Source organism: Accipiter gentilis, chromosome W (assembly GCF_929443795.1).
Source record: "Accipiter gentilis chromosome W, bAccGen1.1, whole genome shotgun sequence".
In the NCBI taxonomy this organism is placed as follows: Eukaryota; Metazoa; Chordata; class Aves; order Accipitriformes; family Accipitridae; genus Astur; species Astur gentilis.
In genome coordinates, this window is record NC_064918.1 from 13,679,487 (window position 1) to 13,700,895 (window position 21,409).

The 21,409-nt window shown below is 45.1% G+C and overlaps 1 pseudogene; it reads right to left on the reverse strand.

Annotated features, from left to right (window-relative positions):
• Nucleotides 1–20,926, reverse strand: part of LOC126035391 (molybdopterin synthase catalytic subunit-like) — a 40,656-nt pseudogene extending 19,730 nt beyond the window's left edge.
• Between the last annotated feature and the right edge of the window lie 483 nt (nt 20,927–21,409).

Below are 21,409 nucleotides of genomic sequence, written 5' to 3' on the forward strand. Positions count from 1 at the left end.
GGCAACTATGGTTTTGCTGCACACCAGCCTGATGCTCTTCGGAAAATCCCGGTAGTTATACATTTTCAGAGGAATGGATTTTAGCACACGTGGCCAGCGTGTGCCAAAAGCCACCTCAATTAAAAACCTATGACGCATGCACTCGCTGGCCAGGCGCACTGCACAAGTCATAGTTATCTTATCAATTCGTTCATGGGCTTTGTGATGCGGCCATAATGCACTGAGAATTTTAATCTGTTATGTTAGCTAAGATGACCTACGCATTAGTTTTTGGCTGAGGTGGAATTCGTATTGCCGCACCATCTATGATGCTTCAGGTGATGATGGTCGCATAAATCAAACGGAAGTCCATCAGGGGCTGGCACCTGTGAAAACATAAGCATAATCTCGCCCCGAGGTTATTAATGAAAAATGGACTCTCCCATCACCCTATTTCTAGATTGTTAACTGAGTCTATGACCTTACTTCTAATTTCAGTTTTAACTAACTGTTTAGCAAAAATTTTTTTTTTTTTTTTTTTTTTTTTTTTTTTAATGAATGACTACATATCAGGTATCGTAAAACTACTTCCACACTCGGCTTCTGTGAGTAATGTTTCGCCGAGGACTGATTAACATTAGTGGTTAAAAAAATTTTTTTTTTTTTTTTTTTTTTGATGATTTACTCTCTTTTCTACCCACTCGCACTAAAATACATATCCAAAAACGATATCATACTCCATGTTTTTTACACGCATTCTTAATCTCCACATTGACTGCCGGTCTCCGTCGTGATTTGTCTAGTCGGTCTATCTAGGGCTTCAGGACCTGCTGACGTCTCCGCTGCCTCTTGCTCTTCTGAGTTGTCTGTGGCATCTGGTCGCTCAATCCACGGCTTGACCCATTTCGCCGGTATCCAATGGGGTTGTTCATTACCTGTGGAAACACAAGCATACCCTCTTCCCCACGTAAATAATTTACAAGGTCCTTGCCACTGCTGTAAAACCGGATCGAATACTGAAACTTGCGGCTGATTTTTATCAACATTTTTGTTCCCACACATATGCCTATTAGTTGGGATCTGATCCTCAGTACCACGTGGCTGTAGCCAATTCAAAACATACAGTGCTTTGCTTATTAACTCTTGGGTAGTACAGTGCCGCATATCTTCCCCCGTTTTTAAAATGTTTAAACGATCCTTTAAGGTCCGATGTGCACGTTCAACAATAGCTTGACCAGTGGAATTGTGGGGTACGCCAAAATTATGAGCTACAACCCACATCTGTAAAAATGTTTCTAATGACTGTGAGCGATATCCCGGGCCATTGTCTGTTTTAATTTCTGTTGGCACTCCCATGGCGGCAAATGCTGCCAAAAGGTGCTTAATTACGGCTTTAGCATTGGTTGATATATGAACAGTAGCCCACATAAGGTTCGAATATGTGTCAATAGATACATGAATAAATTTATATCTCCCAAAACTGGGATATTCCGTAACATCTGTTTGCCAAATTTGCAATGGTGATAATCCCCGGGGGTTCACCCCCTGTGGTTGTAAGTTTGGAATATTCGCACAGTCTGGGCAAGCAGCAAGAATAGCTCTGGTTTGCTGCAATGGAAGATTAAATTGTTTACTCAGTGCTTTTGCCGACTGATGATAAAATTTATGGGATAGCAGAGCTTGTCCAAAGAAATCAGGTTTGGGTGTATTAAAATAGATGTTTGCATTGGCTACTACCAGTTGATCCGCGCGCGCATTACCTTCCACAATGAATCCCGGCAGCGTTGTATGGCTACGAACATGATCGATAAAAAATAAGTCTGTCCGTTCTTCTAGTAACATCCATAATTTTAAAAGTGTCATAAACAGCTGCTTATTGTTTACAGTTTTTAGTAGGGACCTATGCATACGTTTGACTATCCCCACGACATATTGAGAATCTGAAATAATGTTGACAGGTGTTTTATCCCATTTTTTAAAAACAGAGCATACGGCTAATAGCTCGAGCACTTGTACTGACCCCTCTGACAGAATGACTTTGGATTTCCAGGATCCATCCTGTAAATATACAAATCCTGCTTTACCTGTCTTGCTGCTAGCATCAGTAAAAACGGTAATGGCTTCCAGCGGCTTATTGCTGCAGATAGAGTGCGGTTCCATTGTTAACATTGTTTTAAATAATGGGGGGGGGGGGGTAGTGATTATCTACTTCCCCCTTGAAGTCCAGCAGAGCTACTGCAAGGCAGTCATTTTTCATCATGGCATTACTCACAATATCAAGTGACATAGGTAAAATGATTTTGTCCATTTGCCTCCCTGAAATTTGTATCGCCCTTACCCCTGCTTTTTGAATGCACATCCCCAGAGCTTCAATTCTAGTGACTACCGTTTTTGACATGCTAGCAGGCAAGAATATCCATTCTAGTATTACCAATGGGTTTTGTTTTTGTTGCTCACCCCACTGACCCAAAATTCCCACAACTTCCTTATCTGAGTTACATACATACAAATTTATGGGCAAATCAGGGATATATCTGCCAGACATAGATGATGTGATTTTCTGCTCAATTGCTGTCAAGGCTTGCTGCTCGGGCGCACTTAGATGTAGTACAGAAGTTAGGCTATTGCTGCCCCGCAATAAGTCCAACAGTGGTTGTAAGTCTGTATTGGTGATACCACAATAAGACACTGCAGGTCTCCGACAAGTTTTTTGTACATCATGTACATTTCGTATGTCTTTGTGTAGCGATAGCTTTTGTGGATGTACAGAGGCTTCTGCAACCTCTCACAGACCCCAGGAAAGTTTGACCGGCTGCTGTTAGTCCGTGCCGGCACAGATCGAGGCTGCGTTGCTATGTGTTGAGGGCACGCACGTCTCAAATGCCCTGGTTGACCGCACCGATGACACGCGGGGGGGTCTTTGTATGGGCCGTAGTCTCCTTTTCCCTGTCGCACCATCAGTCGTAATGCTACCGCGAGTGCTACAGCGTGAGCTTCAGCATGTATTTTAGCTTTCTCTTGTTCTTGTATTATAGTAGCCAAATCCTCGTTTGCATTATTTGAATCAGGGTATATGCTAGGTATAATTTGTTCATGTTGAACGGTGGTATCTGGGGGCTGTTTTCTCATAGGCGGATTTTTACTCACTCCCTGATTCTGTAGAGTTTCCTTTAATCGTACAGTTAGGGAGGCTTGGGAACTGTCAGATGGCTGATTAATATCGGCAGTCCCAGGGAGTGGAGCAGAAGTCAAGAGCACAGGAGCAGGCGGACAAGCTCCAAAAAGTCTCTCTCGCTGCATTATGTTTTTCTCCCCGCTTTTCCCTTTCGCTTGCGGTTGGAGAGAGAGAGCAGCAAAAGCAGACACAGACGTTTTACGATCTGCTTTCATTTCTTACAGAGTTGTCTTAATCAATTTCCATAAAGTTGCAAGATCTTTAACTTCTTTAGACCCGGCACTAATTTCATCCCATAGGGAGGTTCCGATAGCTTTCTGGGTACTAAGCTCAAAAGCTGTACCCACACTAATTGAAAGGTTTCTGTCCTTTTTAATATTTTTCTCTGTTTTTTCAACCAGCCTCATAAATATCTTTCCGGCTGTCTTTTCCCTCGCAGATGCTGCGAAACCCTTGCCGCCCTTTTTATCAACGTAAGCTTACGATTTTACCTGCTTTTCCCAAGCAGTGTCCTGCCTCTCTCGAGCAGTGCCGGTGCTGTCTTTCAAGCCACCGTGGTCCGCGGCAATTCCCCCGCCTTTTCAGTAGCGTTGCCTCTTGTTCCTCTTCGGATCACGTCGGGGTCACCAAATGTAGGGTTTAGGGATTAATCCGTGCGGGGCCCGGACGACGGAACACCAATGTGATGATTAAAGTCGCCAGTTTATTGAGCTTAGCTAATCATTTTTATACAATTCTCTAAGTTGGTGAAAGACTTTGATTGGCTACTACATGCAAGCACTTGGTGTCCACACACACAAGCATAAGCGGTGATTGGTTACATCGGTACTGTCCACGCGCACAAGCATAAGTGGTGATTGGTTACATCGATACTGTCCACGCGCACAAACATAAGACATAATTGGTTGTGTTAATTAGAGCATACAAGACTTGTCTTAGTCCAATTGGTCAAGATAAGCCCCTGAATTGAGGTTGTTTGTGCCAAGTTCCCTTTATCGTGGAATGTGCACCTGTGTTTTCCTAATTGGGATCTTTCTTCTTCTATCTTCTTATTTATTCTGTTCAAGGCCTTCTAAAGGCGCCTGGAACAATCTTGTGACCATGAGCTATTTTCAGGTCCAATAACTAACTTCCATATAACTGAACCATACACATGCGCTCGCTGGCCAGGCGCCCTGCACGAGTCATAGCCATCTTGTCTATTGGTTCGTGGGCTTTACGGTACAGTTGCGATGCACAGAGAATCTTGACCTGTTATGTTAGCCAAGGTGACCTATACATTAGTTTTCGGCTGAGGTAGTATTCATATTGTCACATCATCTATGATGCTCCAGATGATGTTGGTCATGCAAATCGAACAGGAGTCCGTCGTGGGCCTGTATCTGTGGAAACACAATCAACCTCGTTCCCAGGTTATTAATGGAAATAGACCTTACCCCTAATCTTGGCTTTAACTAACTTTTACATTTACCCCACACTGTCTTCCCGTAATCACACTATGTTTAATCAAATTATGCTTAACACACTTTTTACCTAAAGCAAGTTCTATATACAATAAGGCACACTGTTCTAAAAACCTCTCTGAAGGACTCAATGTCCACTAGTAATACTCTATTAGTCAGAATCTGTCGGATCAGTGGCTCCAGCACCCGCCGGTGCCGTGCCAGTTGCCATTGGGACAATTCCAGGTCCAGCATCAATGCGAAGCCATGGCTTGACCCACTTAGCCGGGATCTCCCAGTAAGTTTTACTTCTGCTGATCTGCACCATTACCTGGATTCTGGGTCCTTATACGTTACCATGATTCCTGTACTTTGTTGCGTCCTTTCTGCCTGTAAAAGAACATGATGCACTACCATTGGTGGGTCTTTGTGATCACCTGTCAATCTAAGATAATTTAGCACAAATAAGGCTTTGGCCAATCGTTCCTCTGGGAGTAAGCCCTGGGTTCCCCCCTTTTGTTTTTGCAGCATGTTCTTTAGGGTCTGGTTGGCCCGTTCGACAATAGCCTGTCCTGTGGGAAGATGTGGAATACCCGTGCCATGGTGAATTCCCCACAAATTACAAAATTGAGCAAATCGTGTAGAACCATAGGCCGGGCCGTTGTCCATCTTAATTTCTTTAGGCACACCCAGCACTGCAAAAGAAGCATGAAGATGTCATTCAATATGTAAGGCCTTTTCTCGAGTTCGTGCCGTGGCCCACACGGCAGCAGGATAGGTATCAATACACACATGCACATAATGCTTTGCACCAAACCATGACATGGGTGACGTCCATTTGCCACAACTGCAATGGCAAAAGACCTCGTGGGTTAACCCCACGGCCCAAGGCCAGCCCTTCCTTTTGACAATCGGGGCATGCTTTAACGATACCTTGGGCATCAGTAAGTGGTAAATCAAATTGCTTTGCTAACATCCTAGCGGGTTGGTGCAAGAACACATGTGATTGCCGTGCTTTGTTGAAAACAGTTCCCTGGAGGAAGCTCCCATGCCGCTGCAACCAATTGGTCAGCTCTGTCATTTCCCGTTTCTCATCTGCACAGTGCGCTCATACCTAAGAGTTCTACCAGAGGGGCCATATCGTCATTAGTGATACCGCAAGATTCCGCACCCACTGCATATCTCCCACAAGCTTCTGGACATCATGTACCGTTAAAATTTCTCATTTTATCTGAACCTTCTGAGGTTTAACATTGCTAGCATTTATGTGCCACCCCAAATACTTCCAAGGTGCTGCCTTTTGCACCTTTTTAGGAGTGATTATTACTCCGCGATGGCTTAAGATGTCCTGCAATTGAGTTAAAATTTCATCCTGTGGCAAGTTCCTTCCCGCTATTAAAATGTTATCCATATAATGAAAAATAATTGACTGAGGAAACTGCTTTCTTACAGGCTCTAATGCCCAGGCCACATACACCTGACACATCGTGGGGGAATTGCGCATTCATTGTCTTGCTGAAAAACTTGGAATAAAGAACTTATCAACACCAATTTAGTGTAGATAAGCAGACACTTCTTTATTGACGGCCGGGTGCGTGGGCGAGTCCTCTCATGAACCACGCACACCTGAGCACCAAAATCATGTACCTTATATTAAACTTATTCATTCATATTCATTAGATTTCCAAGAAGGGTTATACATATACATTAGATTTCTGGGAATTTATTAACATATGCAAATGTCCTTCTGCGCAGGCGTGATGAAGTCTCTGGTGGTCTTCACTAGCCCTCTGGTGGTCTTCCGTAGTCTTCCTCACTTTGTCCGATAGTTGACCTTTCTTATGTGATTCTGCGCAGTACGATTTTACCATCATATATTAGATTTACATAAAAGTACATTCAATGTTAATTCTTAAATTTAGTGTTTCCAGTGATTGGTCCTCAGTCTCACCATCTTATTAATATTCTTATGTTCAAACAATCATTGGTTAATGTCACTTAACTCTACTGATTGGAATCCTCGATAATTAGATCGAGGTGGGAAGGGTAAGGGGTTTCCAAGCAGCAAACTGGTGTCCATAACGGGTTCCTTAGTTTCTTAAAACAAAACACTACCAATCAACTAATCTCTGTCCAAGTCTCTGTGGTTAAATGATTTTGGACAACACTCTAAAGTTCCTTTGTGTAGGGATTGGCGCTCGGAAGATCTCGCGATGTACGGAAAGAGAAGGGTTAAGGGAGGCGGGATGACCGACAGACAGTATGTAAGGGCGTGACGCAGTTGAATAAACGCCATTTGCAGCATCCTCATATTGGTGTCAGTGCTCTGTGGCCCAGGGTATGGTGGACCCTGTGCCGAGTCCCACGGGGTGATCAGACGAATGTCTACAAGTGGTGACCCTGACGTGATTGGACATCGGCGGATTACGCGGGGCGTAATCGAAGGCCTGGCCAGGCATGGAAGGAGTCCTGAAGGTGTTGGACTCATGCTCTAGAGAGGTAAAAATCCCTATGGGACAAAAAGAAGCGAAAGCTTGCCTAGAGCGGCTCCTGAAAGAGGAAGCGATAGAGCGCCCGGGGGACATATTGTCTCCTGAGTGCTGGCCGAAATGCACCGCGGCTTTAGCGGAACGGGCTATGGCGACGCAGCATGGTCCGGAGTTAAAGACGTGGGGGCGGATTAGGGCGATTTTCAGGAAAGTGCGGGAGGAGGGCTTAACATGGAAGGAAGCAAAGAGATTGATGCACGCGCAGGCGGAGCGGGGCGTGCAGGCGGATGGGGAGGCGCGGACAGAAGGGCTGACGGAGGTAGCGGAGCAGACGCCTCTGGTGCTCCCAGTGCAGCCGTCGGCACCGGCCGAACCACCGGGATACCCTTGGGAGGAGTTTGAACGGGAGCGTGAACGGGCGAGAGAGGAGGAGCGGGAGAAAGAGCGACAGTTAATTCAGGAGGCAGAGGAACCCGTGGCTGAGCAAAGGAGACGGGAGAAGGAGAGGCAGAGACTAGAGGAGGCGGAGAGGGCGGTGATGAAGGGATCGGAAAAGGAGCAGGCAGAGGAGGGAGCGGTTCCCCTGTATGATCCGGAGGATTGGGTGCCGGGACGTGTTTTGCGAACCGCGCCACAAGCGCACCCTAAGATGGCGCCGACATCCGCTTTCTCCCCGGATGTCTCTCCGGAGGTCGGGAGAGGCGGAGCACGGCCAAAGGAAGGAGGAAGGAAAGTCAGGACACCCCCTCTTACGCGCGTAGCGGAAGAGGAAGAGAGTGGTCCGGACTCAATCGAGGAGTCGGCTCAACAGTTAGAGGAGGCGTGGCAACTGGTGGGCGGAAACCGCTGTCGTCCGCCGCACGCAGCGGTAAAACAAAAGGCTATCTCCGGCTGTAAGGCGCAGTCGGCAGCAGCCAGTGAAAAGGCAACGCCTATGCCTTTAATACCTGCGCCCGACCCAGCTACAGATCCGCTGCAGATGCTGCAGCGAGTAGTAGAGGAGATACAGGAGCAGGTGAAGCAACAGCGGCAGCTGCTACAAGCAGCTGGGGAACAGAAAGGAGTTCCCGATTCACCAAAGATCACGTTGCCAGACTGGAAAATTGTAGCAAAGGAATGTGTTATGGACGGCATACGTTTTGAAGGACCCCCTTTAGTTTGCCCAGTCCGAGCTGGTCCAGGTGGTGTAGGGGTGGAGTGGTCTCCGTTAGATAGCAAGCTTTTGCAACAAGTGAAGAAGACCGTGGATGATTACGGCTTAGGACATCCCATGACAGACTCTCTTTTAGATGTGTTTTTTTCAGGTTCACTGACTCCCTGGGATTCGCGACAGTTTTGCAGTATGATTTTGACTCACACCTTTTTCTTGATTTAGAAAGAAGCTTGGACAAACAGATTACAAGCAGCACTAGTTGAGACCCAACAAGAAAGACCCAGAAACAGGAAAGTGGGAAGGTGGGAGGCGCTTGGTGACACAGGGAAGAGGGTATGCTGCAGTACAGTCATCAGAGCACCCAGACTCACGTGTGCGCTGGGTGCCGTCACGGTGGTTGAAACCAGACCTCAGTCAATAACGATTTGTTGTGAGTTATTTTGCAGGATGCCGTTCAGAAGATCATCTAAGTACCTGCACTGTGGTCGTTGTGACCCTTGGGTGCTTGTCAAGTATGACCGCTGTGGACAACAACTCTGGAGACACACCAGCCGAGCATCAAAATGGTGTGACCGATGTTTTGAACACCGCAGATCCACTTTACAGCAACCGCTGTGTGTACCCCATAAGCGGGGGACTATGATATGCTTTTAGACAAAGCCAATCAATTACAGGAGGCAGGTGACAGTGGCTTGACAATCTCCTCTCGTCGACCTGGCAATGGCTCCTGTCTTTGATTGACTGAAAAACGTTGACCCTATTTGGAATCCTTTTTTTTGGTGGTGGTTATTATGGTTTGTTGTGGGATACCAGCACTGACTGTTTGCGTGCGGAAACTCTTTATACAGAGTGCGGGTACCCACCAGTACACGAATTACCATGAGGTGATGGGATCACTTATAGCTGTAACGCCAGTTTGTACCGTCGGTCATCCGCCATAGTGAGGGGGGACTTGTAGGGATTGGCGCTCGGAAGATCTCGCGATGTACGGAAAGAGAAGGGTTAAGGGAGGCGGGATGACCGACAGACAGTATGTAAGGGCGTGACGCAGTTGAATAAACGCCATTTGCAGCATCCTCATATTGGTGTCAGTGCTCTGTGGCCCAGGGTATGGTGGACCCTGTGCCGAGTCCCACGGGGTGATCAGACGAATGTCTACACTTTGTTCCTATGACTACATCTCTAACTTAACACTCCCATGGCCAAATATATAATATGCAATAGATATGTATCGTTTTGTTAAAATTCTTATAATTCTACATTCTTATTAAAATTAAATATGATTAACTCTGACAAATCAATAACAAATCAGTAACAATTGCAGTAACATGACCCAATGGTATCTCTTATAGGGCTCTGCCTTGTTAATCAATGGTACCGAAAAGGCGAACTGTTCAGCGTCATCTGGGTGCAAGGGAATGGTGAAAAAACAATCTTTTAGATCTATAATTAACAAATCCCATTCTTCTGGAAGCATAACTGGAGATGGCAAACCTGGCTGCAGGACTCCCATACTGTGCATCACCGCATTCACAGCTCTGAGATCATGTAACAGTCTCCATTTCCCACTTTTCTTGGGAATGGTAAATATTGGTGTATTCCATGGACTAGTAGAAGGAACAACATGTCCCACTCTCAATTGGTCCTCAACTAACTCCTGTATTTTTTGCAGCCTTTCAGAATTTAGCAGCTACTGATCAATACAAACAGGCTCATCTGTTTTCCAGCTAATTTTCAGGATTGGCTGCCCCTCAGTGACCGCTCCTAAAAAGGATGGGTCACTAACATTGCCTTCATTTGGCTCAATAAATCACGGCCTATGAGGCCAAACAATTCAGGTGGGGTAGTCATGATATACGGACGCATAGTAACGTGTTCACCGTCGGGGAACACAAATGGGTAATAGGTAGCTGACTTACTAAGGTGGCTTGTGTGCCCCCTATCCCTGCAATACCAAAATTTGGATTGATCAATGGCCATGATGGAGGCCAGATGCATCGTGAAATAATCGTAACATCAGCTCCTGTATTGATTGTCATCGGTTTCTTGACGATAACTCCGTCAGGCCCTTCCAATTGCACTACCTTTTCTGGTTTACCTCTTGTTGTGTCCATGGCAAAGTATACCTGCGGTTTCCCTGTGGAGCCGAATCCACCATCTCCACGTTGTACTTCACCTGGGTTCGGAACACACGACCTGAATGGAACTAATTGTGCTATTCTGGTACCTTTAGTGTTGGGGGATGCAACGAGTCTACGGAATTCCTGACAGTTCGAGAACAGCGCGACCTTGAGCAGCTTGTAGTATATCCTTGAGAAGTCTGGAAAGATCTGAGAAGACCAGTACGAAAACAAGGTAGTGATAAGAAGAACCGTCCTGACGAACTCACCAATCACGAATTGTTAGTTACTAACCAAACCAATCATATACTAACACATACTCTGAAGAAGGGGATAAAAAGGTGTGTTAGAACAATAAAGTAGCCATTTTGCGTGATCTATTACTTGTCGTGTCCATCTCTACCGCGACAAATGGTGACCCCGATGCGCCTGAGCGAACAGATCATCTAACGACGATAAATCCAGCACTAGCGAGAAGTATACCAGTGGCGACGAGAGCTGCAAAAGAGTATACCGGCAGCGAGAACAGCTGCGGAGATGGAGCCCGGTGAAGCTGAGAGCAGTGGAATCTGCCTGGTCCGGACCTGAGCCTAGACACCTAATAAGGTGAGCCACCGGGGACTAAACTGTTAGAATGGGGCAGCAATTAACTAAGGAAGAGGAGACAATTTTGTCTACCTGGAAAGCCCTATTAAAAAGAAAAGGGGTTAAAACCTCCGAATAAAACCTGAGAAGGATTTTATTATGGTGTAAGACCCAAGGCTTTACAGCCACAACACTTACTGCGTTTAGTGTGGGAGCATGGCAGTCTGTGGCCTTGAAAATGTTTGATGAGATCTCTAAAGGGCAGAAAAACCTGTGCGAGTTGGCTGTCATATGGCGTTTATTAACTGAGACTCTGAAAGACTGGAAAGCAGAATGTGATGCGAAAGATCAGCAAAAGAAAGATGAGAAATCAGAAAATGTTAACACGGAAAAAGCTTCGGCTCAAGTAACAGCTACGGCCAATGCTGCAATATCAGCAGTTGCAGGCAGAAAACCCCTCACGAGCGAAATCAGATCATACCCTTATTCACCTCCTCCTCCTACGCCATTAATTACTTTACTGGGCGATGAGGGGCCCTCCTCACCTACTGGTGCGGCAGCGGAAGGGGTGACTCCATCAGCCCCCCCAAGGAGAAAAATGTGGCGATTAACACTGAGCCGGAAAGTGAGGGCCGTAATGAAGGTGAGGGCCGAAAGGATGGTGAGAGTCAAACCAAATGTGAGGGCCGAACGGAAAGTGAGAGCAAAAATGAAACTGAGGCAGAAAGATCTCTAATTGACGCTATGCGATCTCTGCAGCTCGCAGATAAAACCATACCGAAAGAACCCCTGCCATGGACTCTCCCTCCGTCCACAGTAACTGTGGTCCCGAGATCCCCTGATCAATTTTGGGAGGGAGTTAGAAGATATGTTGCTGACTCTGGCAACTGGGATCTAGTAGAACGCCTCAGCCCGTGCTCTCTAACACCTGCATTTCTAAAGCCTCTGGATAACACAGCAGAGGCTCCTGTTACATTTCCTGTTTACAAAGCTGCTGCAGGCACAAACCGGCACGATGAGCACAATCCCATAGGCTGGAGAGTAGTGCAGGATTTGCAGAATAAAGTACAAAAATTTGGAATCAAGTCTCCTGAGGTAATGCAGCTTATTCGTATAATCAGCACAGATCTCCTGTGTCCGTATGACATTATGCACCTTGCGCAAGTGCTGTTTCAGCCCGTACAATTGCAAGTATTTCAATCCACCTGGAGGCAGATGGCACGCACAGGGGCGCTGCATAATTCACGACTGCCACAGGGTGACCTGAGATTAGGCCTTGGAGAGGATGCTTTGCTTGGTGAAGGGCAGTATAGTAACCCTCAGCTGCAGGCTACATGGCCTCCGATGGCTCTCAAACAAGCCCAAAATATAGGCCTTATGGCAATAAAGTGAACCATGGATATGGCAGCTCCAAAGCAAAAATACATCACTATCCGCCAAGGCCCCACAGAACCCTTTTCACAATTTGTAGAAAAAATATCTGCTGCCCTGGAAAAACAGGTAGAAGATGGGGTCTTAAGACAAATGCTATGCAAACAGTTGGTAAAAGATAATGCTAATGAGGACTGTCAAAAGATCATACAGGCTCTGCCAGGAGATCCTTCTGTCCCTGACATGGTAGCTGCATGTTCTAAAGTTGGGACACTGGAACACACGGTGACCACCCTAGCCAATGCTATGAGAAATTCTGGAAAGTGCTCTGGGTGTGGCAGTGAAGGGCACATCGATGTAACTTCTCCACACAAAACATCACCACATAAACATCCGGTGCACCACTCACCGGAGGTTATTTGCAAGAAATGCGGAAAATTAGGACATTTTGCCAAACAGTGTCGTTCCAAATTTCATGCTAATGGGCAGCCACTACAGGGAAACCGCAAAACGAGTGCGAGAGGGCACGCGAGGAGAACAAATCCCCTCCCGACAGCCGGCCAATTCCTCTCTGTGAACAATTGTCAGCCGCAACAGCTGGCTCAGCAGGGCTGGATGTATCCACCGCCGACACGGTAACTCTAGTCACGAAAGACATCGTTAAGGTCCCTCTTAATGTAAGGGGTCCTATAGGACGGGGACTGAGTGCATTGCTACCGGGAAGATCAGGTAGCACGTTGAATGGAATAATCGTGCATGTGGGAGTTATTGATGCTGCTTTTACAGGTCAAATTTGCGCGATGATTTCGACCCCCTACCCACCAGTACCAATCCCTAAAGGTACTCGCATTGCTCAACTTGTTCCTTTTTCGAGTTCTATTTCAAAAGCAGAACAGCGACTGCGATGCGATGGAGGCTTCGGCTCCACGGGACCCCCTCAGGTCTGCTGGTCTCAGACTGTCTCATCATCCTGACCACATATGACGTGCACACTGTCGAATCACGGAAGATCTCCGACTACAGTAAGGCTTGCAGGGCTCCTGGACACCGGAGCTGATGTGACTATTATTGCCGATTATCTGTGGCCGTCTACCTGGCCAACAGAGGAGGCTGGTATGGGAGTAGTGGGGCTGGGAGGATGCACACGTGCAAAGATAGCAGCCACTCCGGTTCCGATTGCCAATCCTGAGGGCCAACAAGCAGTTATTAAACCATATGTGATGGCAGCTCCCCTCAATTTATGGGGGAGGGATTGCTTGTCGCAGTGGGGGGTGAGAATTATCACAGATTTTTAACGGGGGCCACTGTGCTGCAGGGTGTTAGACAACCCATGCTTGTTTTAACTTGGTTAACAAATAACCCTGTGTGGGTGGATCAGTGGCCCCTACCACTTGAAAAATTAAACGCCCTGCAAGAATTGGTAGCCGAACAACTGGCTGCCGGACATACTGAACCATCTCATAGTCCGTGGAATACTCCAGTGTTTGTGATAAAAAAGAAATCAGGCAAATGGCGATTTTTGCATGACCTGTGGCAAGTCAATGCTGTCATGGCCACGATGGGGGCTTTGCAACCAGGCATGCCCTCACCTGCCATGATCCCTCAAGATTGGGAACTCATTGTCATGGACCTTAAGGATTGGGTTTTTTTTACAATTCCATTACCTTCCCAAGACTAAAAAAAAAAATTAAAAAAAAATATTTTTGCATTCTCTGTGCCTTCTATCAATCATGCAGAACCGGCAAAAAGATATCAATGGAGAGTTCTGCCACAGGGCATGAAAAATTCACCAACCATTTGTCAATGGTTTGTTGCACAAGCTCTGTCACCTGTACGGGAAAAATTCCCTACTAGTTATTGCTATCACTATATGGATGACATTCTGTTAGCATCAGACAACAAGGAGCAGTTGAATGGCATGAACAATTTGACCACGAATTCACTACAACAATATGGGTTAGTTATTGCCCCTGAAAAAGAGCAAAAAATAGCACCCTGGAAATACTTGGGAATGACAATTACAAATAAGCAGGTTGTGCCCCAACCTGTGAAACTTAACCCTGCAGTTAAGACACTCAATGATGTACAGAAATTAATGGGATCCTTGAACTGGATCAGGCCCTATCTTGGACTGACCAATTCACAGTTACAACCTCTATTGGACTTATTAAAACATTCCAATGATCCAACAGAACCCAGAATATTAAATAAGGAAGCATTAAATGTAATTCACAGGGTGGAACAATGTATACACAAGAAATTTGTTTCTCAAATTGATCTGTCTCAATTGGTACAATTCTTTGTACTAATTGACAAAACTGTGCCATTTGGTGCTTTGGTGCAGTGGAATTCTGAGTGGGATGACCCATTACATATTTTAGAATGGATGTTTTTGTCATTCCGGCCACGAAAAACTGCTCCTGGCTTGTTTGAACTTATTGCTGATGTAATCATAAAAGCCAGAAAACGATGTGTAGAACTAACAGGACGTGATCCAGCTACGATTGTTTTACCTGTTCAAAATTGGTACTTTGAATGGTGTCTGGAGAACAATTACGAGCTGCAAGCGGCTATGGCGGGTTTTCAAAGACAGATCTCGTATCATCTACCATCGCACCCGCTCCTGAAATTTGCTCGAGAAATACCATTTGGTCAGAAAAACTTAAGCCAGCCGGAACCTGTGAAAGGCCCTACTGTCTTCACAGATGGTTCTGGAAAAACAGGTAAAGCAGCAGTAGTATGGTACGAGAACAACAATTGGAACAGCAAAGTGGTACATCAAAATGGTTCTCCACAAATAGTAGAGCTGCGTGCAATGGCTGTTGCCTTTTCTATTTTTTCTACTCCTGTAAATATTGTAACTGACTCAGTGTATGTAGCTAATTTAGTTTCTCGACTAGACAAAGTGGCTTTGACCATGTCAGACAATCAATTATTATTTGATGTGCTTTTAGAACTTTGGAAAAGTATTCAATTATGAACAGAACCTTATTTTATCATGCATATCCGTAGTCATACCAATTTACCAGGTTTTTACACAGAAGGTAATGCCAGAGCGGATGCTCTTGCTTCTGCTATGGCTTTGGCTACTGTTCCTAACATCAAGCAACAAGCTATGTTATCACATCAATTTTTTCATCAAGGTTTTCGAGCTTTATGAAGGTAATTTGGTCTGTCCCATGCTGAAGCTCGTTCTGTTGTAGCTGCTTGTCCTGATTGTCAAGGAATTCACACTCCAGCGTATTTTGGTACTAATCCCAGAGGTATACAAGCTTTACAGATTTGGCAATCTGATGTTACTCATATTAATGAATTTGGCAGACAAAAATATGTTCATGTTTCTATTGATACTTATTCTCATGCTTTGGTAGCAACAGCACATAATGGAGAAACAGGAAAAGATGTAATTCGGCATTTCCAGAAGGCTTTCGCTATGCTCGGGGTGCCTCGCCAAATTAAAACAGACAATGGCCCGACATATGCTTCACGAAAAGTTCAAACATTTTTTAATCTCTGGGGTGGTACTCATGTCACAGGAATTCCCCACTCCCCCACAGGACAAGCAATTGTTGAGCGTGCACATGGCACACTGAAGCAGCAGCTTCAAAAACAAAAAGGGGGAATGGTTGGGGAACCACCACAGGCATGTTTAGATAAAGCAGTTTATGTTCTTAACATTCTCCATTATGGGGACAATTCTTCCCTACCTCCTCTTTTTCAACATTTCTCTTCTCTCTGTTCAACACAGAATTTACAAAAGGGTATCAAAGTACATGTTAAAGATTTAGTTACTTGTCAGTGGAGTAGACCATGTGAGCTATTAACCTGGGGAAGGGGTTATGCTTGTGTTTCCACAGATGCTGGTCCTCACTGGGTTCCTGCTCGGTGTGTTCGGCCTGTATTGGAACCTGCCTCAGGGTGAAGGATGGGTGATCTCACAACCTAAACAAAATGTTTGGGTCACTTTAGCAAACATGACACATCAGGACACCTTGTGTCTTGCCACCGCAACCCCTGAAAATCCATTCTCTACATGCTTGGTAGGACTACCCGTGGACACCTGGCCGAACCCACTGCAGATCCCGAATCTCTGTGATTCTCCAAAAAGTTGTACAAAAAACTGGGATCGTGTGTATGCGCATCTTTTGCCAGTCACCCAGGAACCCGAAGAGTTAGAATTATTAGGATCTGTAATGATGGATGCTTGTGTGTTCTTTAATTACTCTTATAGCAATATTGCTCACCAGGGTCAAAATGTTAATGCAACTAGTATTCTCTATCGCAATGCAACTGCATGGTGTAATTATACCGCACCTAATGCTTCGCGATCTTCTGTTGTTCCTCTTGCGCTACCTCCTGGCGTGTTTCTAATCTGTGGAGACCGTGCCTGGGGAGGCCTTCCATCTAAACTGAATGGAGGCCCGTGTAGCCTCGGACGCCTCACATTATTAACACCAAATATGTTAATGATTCTGAACATGACTCGAAAGCATAGACGAGTCCAAAGGTCTGTTCATCAGTTTAGCAGTTCCTGTCAAGATGACATTGAATTTTGGAATCGAGGCCAGATTTTAACAGCCTCCATATTGGCACCAGGAGTTGGCGTTGCAAATGCCTTAAGAACTTTAAATAAGTTAGGATGTTGGCTTAGTAAGCAATCTAAGGCTACCTCTTTAGCTTTAAGTGACCTTCTAACTGATGTCGGTAGTGTTAGACATGCTACGCTACAAAATAGAGCTGCGATTGATTTCTTGCTTTTAGCACAAGGACACGGTTGTGATGAGTTTGAAGGGATGTGTTGTATGAATCTGTCTGACCATTCAGAATCCATCTTGAGTAGTATTCAGCAATTAAAGAAGGGAGTCAGGAAGCTGACAGAAAGCGATGAATTAGATTGGCTGACAAAGATGTTCGAGGGTTGGGGATTGTCTGGATGGTTGGTATCTCTGCTCAAGACTGTGGGGGTAGTTATCTTGGTTGTGATAACTGTGCTCCTAATGTTGCCCTGTCCTTTCAGCCTTCTGCAAAGGGCCCTGCAGAGGGCAGCCAGGACAATATTTTTAGCACAAATACAAAAAGGGGGAATTGTCGGGGAATGTAACGAGTCTACGGAATTCCTGACAGTTTGAGAACAGCGCGACCTTGAGCAGCTTGTAGTATATCCTTGAAGAGTCTGGAAAGATCCGAGAAGACCGGTACAAAAACAAGATAGTGATAAGAAGAACCGTCCTAACGAACTCCCCAATCATGAATTGTTAGTTACTAACCAAACCAATCATATACTAACACATACTCTAAAGAAGGGTATAAAAAGGTGTGTTAGAACAATAAAGTAGCCATTTTGCATGATCCACTACTTGTTGTGTCCGTCTCTACCGCGACAGTTATATACCTTACGTGCTTGTGCATGCGCCTTATACAATACTCTAATTGGTCCAATACCCCAGTTCACGCGACACTATCTTAACCTCTATTGGCTGTGCAAGCTTCTTCACGAGGTGTCCAGCAGTTACTTATCTCATTCTTTGGCATCCAGGAGTTGCTTGTCAGGCTCTTCTTATCTTCCTTTTTCCCAGCGTACAAGGACACAGTGTCCTTGTCTGCTCCAGCACTTTGTAAACTTATGCTTCGTTCCTACCTAACGGCTGGATTGCTCAGATGCCCTCGCCCAGCCAAGAAATCCTCAACATAACTTCTCTTTTTGTGTTGTCCCATTAAATTGTCCTTATCTCAGCCCTTGAGGTTCCGTTTTTTCTTTTTCTTTTCTCCTTTCTGATTCTTCTCCCCATCCCACCGGAGGGGGGCAGGAAGAGTGATCGAGCAGCTGTGTGGTGCTTTGTTGCCGGCTGGGCTGAAACCATGACACCCATGGGCTGCAGTTCTTCACAAACTGCTCCAGCGTGGGTCCCTTCCATGGGGTCCAGTCCTTCATACACAGGCTGCTCCAGCGCGGGTCCCTTCCATGGGGTCCAGTCCTTCATACACAGGCTGCTCCAGCGCAGGCCTTCCCACGGAGTCATGGCCTTCTTTGGGGGCATCCACCTGCTCCAGCGTGGTGTCCTCCACAGGCTGCAGGTGGGCATCTGGTCCACCATTAGCCTCCATGGACTTCAGGGGGACAGCCTGCCATCTCACCACAAGCTGCAAGGGAATGACCTCCTCTGGCGCACCTCCTCCCCCTCCTTCTTCACTGACCTTGGTGTCTGCATAGGTGTTTCTCTCACATCCCACTCCCCTCTCCGCTGCAGGTTTCCCCTTCTTAAATATGTTATCGCAGAGGCGGTACCACCGTCGCTGATGGGCTCAGCCTTGGCCAGAGGTGGGTCCGACTTGGAGCCAGGGAAGCTTCTAGCAGCTTCTCACAGGAGCCACCCCTGTAGCCCTCTCTCCCGCTACACAAACCTAATACAGATCTCAATCCCTTCTCCACTTTCAAACCATCACACCAGCATCAAGGTTCCTGCAGTCTAAATATGGATTCCAGGAAATGCTACCAAAACACACATTTTGGAAAAGACTATTTCTGAAACTTAGCTGTGCAGCAAGAGCTTGATCCTCCAGCTAGCTTTACTGCATTGCAGTTTATATGGACTCCTGCATATCCTGCAGCTATGTAAGCACAACCATGCACCAGACGAGGATTATATTCGACTTGCAGAAGGGTGTGGTCTGGCCATACATACCCAAGTCTATGGTGCACTGCAATATGTTTGACTGATAGCCATTTCTAACATCTCTGCAGATTTTCTTTATTTCGGTGTCTGCCATTGAAGTATACACTTCATACTCTAAGTGAATCACTTTTTTCCCTTCAAAATTATTTCTCATAGTGTTGCCGAAAAACTCGGAATAAAGAACTTATCAACACCAATTTAGTGTAGATAAGCAGACACTTCTTTATTGATGGCCGGGTGCGCAGGTGAGTCCTCTCAAAAAAACCCACGCACACCTGCACACCAAAATCATGTACCTTATAGTAAACTTATTCATTCATATTCATTAGATTTCCAAGAAGGGTTATACATATCCATTAGATTTCTGGGAAGTTATTAGCATATGCAAATGTCCTTTACGCAGGTGCAGTGAAGGCCTCTGGTGGTCTTTCATAGTCTTCCTCACTTGTCCGCTTCCTGACCTCTCAGGTGATTCTGCGCAGTACGATTCTCACCATCATCTATATTAATTTACATAAAAATGCATACTATGTCTATTCTTAAATATAACCTTTCTAATGATTGGTCCTTCCGTCACACCATCTCATTAATATTCTTATGTTAAAACAATCATTGGTTAATCTCACTTAACTCTACTGATTGGAATCCTCGATAATTAGATCGAGGTGGGAAGGGTAAGGGGTTTCCAAGCAGCAAACTGGTGTCCATAACGGTTTCCTTAGTTTCTTAAAACAAAACACTACTGATCAACAAATCTTTGTCAAAGTTTCTGTGCTTAAATGATTTTAGACAATACTCAAATTCTTATGGTTACACATAGTACATTTTCTAAAGTTCCTAAGTTCCTATGACTATATTTCAAACTTAACACTCCCATGGTTAAATGTGTAGAATGTAATAGATATGTATAGTTTTTGCTAAAATATTTCTTATAATTCTACATTCCTATTAAAATTGAATATGATTAATTCTAATAACAAATCAATAACAAATCAGTAACAATAGTACCTAAACACAAATAAGTTATCAACCAAAAGCACCAACATATACTGAGTAAAACCCAGGATCTCCCACTATAGCCAAGGTCACCACTGTGGAAACATAAATGACCTCCCCTAATCATGGCTGCATAAAGAGATTCTTTGAACAAGAAAAATCTATAATATACAAGGAAGAATGTAGTCTACAGATTTTACAAGTCTCCAATCTGTAATGCCCAAGGCTGGGACATCTTCTGTGGCAACTGCTAAGGCACTATTATTGGATTTGCCCATGCAACATTTAAGTGCTCAGTATTTAGGAGACCAGTGGCACTAAGGTTTGAGCACAAAGGGGTTTCAAGATCTGTACCATGTACATTAAGCAACACGACAGAGCCATCAGCCTTGACCTTCACCAGCCCATGGGTAAAATAATACTTTGCTTTCAACCAAGATCTGAGTTGCAGCAGCTTTCATACAGATGTGGATCTGTGGTTTGCATAGCCACAACATCCCACTTCCCACCTTGAATAAGCTGTGTCCTAGGGGATGGGAGAATAGCTCCCAAGCAGTCCTGTACTCCAGAGCTTCTGTCCTGTTCAGCCCTAGGATAGCCACACTAGCAGGGAAGCTTCTCACCACTTTGTCCCAGTGCAACTGTTTAAGAGCTGCCATGGTCTTGTTCTAAATAATTCAGAATGTGTTTTCTAAATGTCCTGGGTTCAGTCCAGGAATTTATTTATTTGAGAAGCACAAGTTTGGGGTGTGGACAATCTAGGTTCCATTTATTAGACTATTAACACACCCAGAGATCCAGCTCAGAAACATTAAACTCACCAATGAACAGAGACACTGCCACACAGTATGGTTAAATGACCAGCTCTGACACTTCATCTACAGATTGCTTTTCAGACTTGAGCTGAATAAAATCTTTTGGCACATCTTCACTTACACCCATAGCTCACTAGAAAGGCTGAAACCAAACAGACTTTGTTGTTGTTTTGGTGATACTAGCATTTGCCAACTTCAGTGCTGATGCCCCAATTTATTCAGAAAACAGGCACCATCTACTTACCCCAAGAGACCAGTCTCCATGGCAAATTCACTTCTCAGCAGACTTGCTGAGAGAGTATTAACTGCAAATATCAAGTGATGACCTGGTTTCTAATGCATACAGGTTCCTTCCTGGTAGGAAAGTCTGGTCCAGTAGGATGAAACTAGAACTAGTGTGAGGCCCCAGTTTAACAGTACAATCAACCAGCATGGACCACTGTGCTAGTAAATCTGTGGTAAAATTGTCAGCCCCTCCTCCCTATCTTCTCCTTGAAAACAAACACAGTTTAAAACAGAGATTTCTGATAAACAGAGATTGGGGTTCTAATCCTAAAGTTTAATATGCTCTCCAGGACATTCAGGTCCTCATACTATTGGTCTGTTTCAG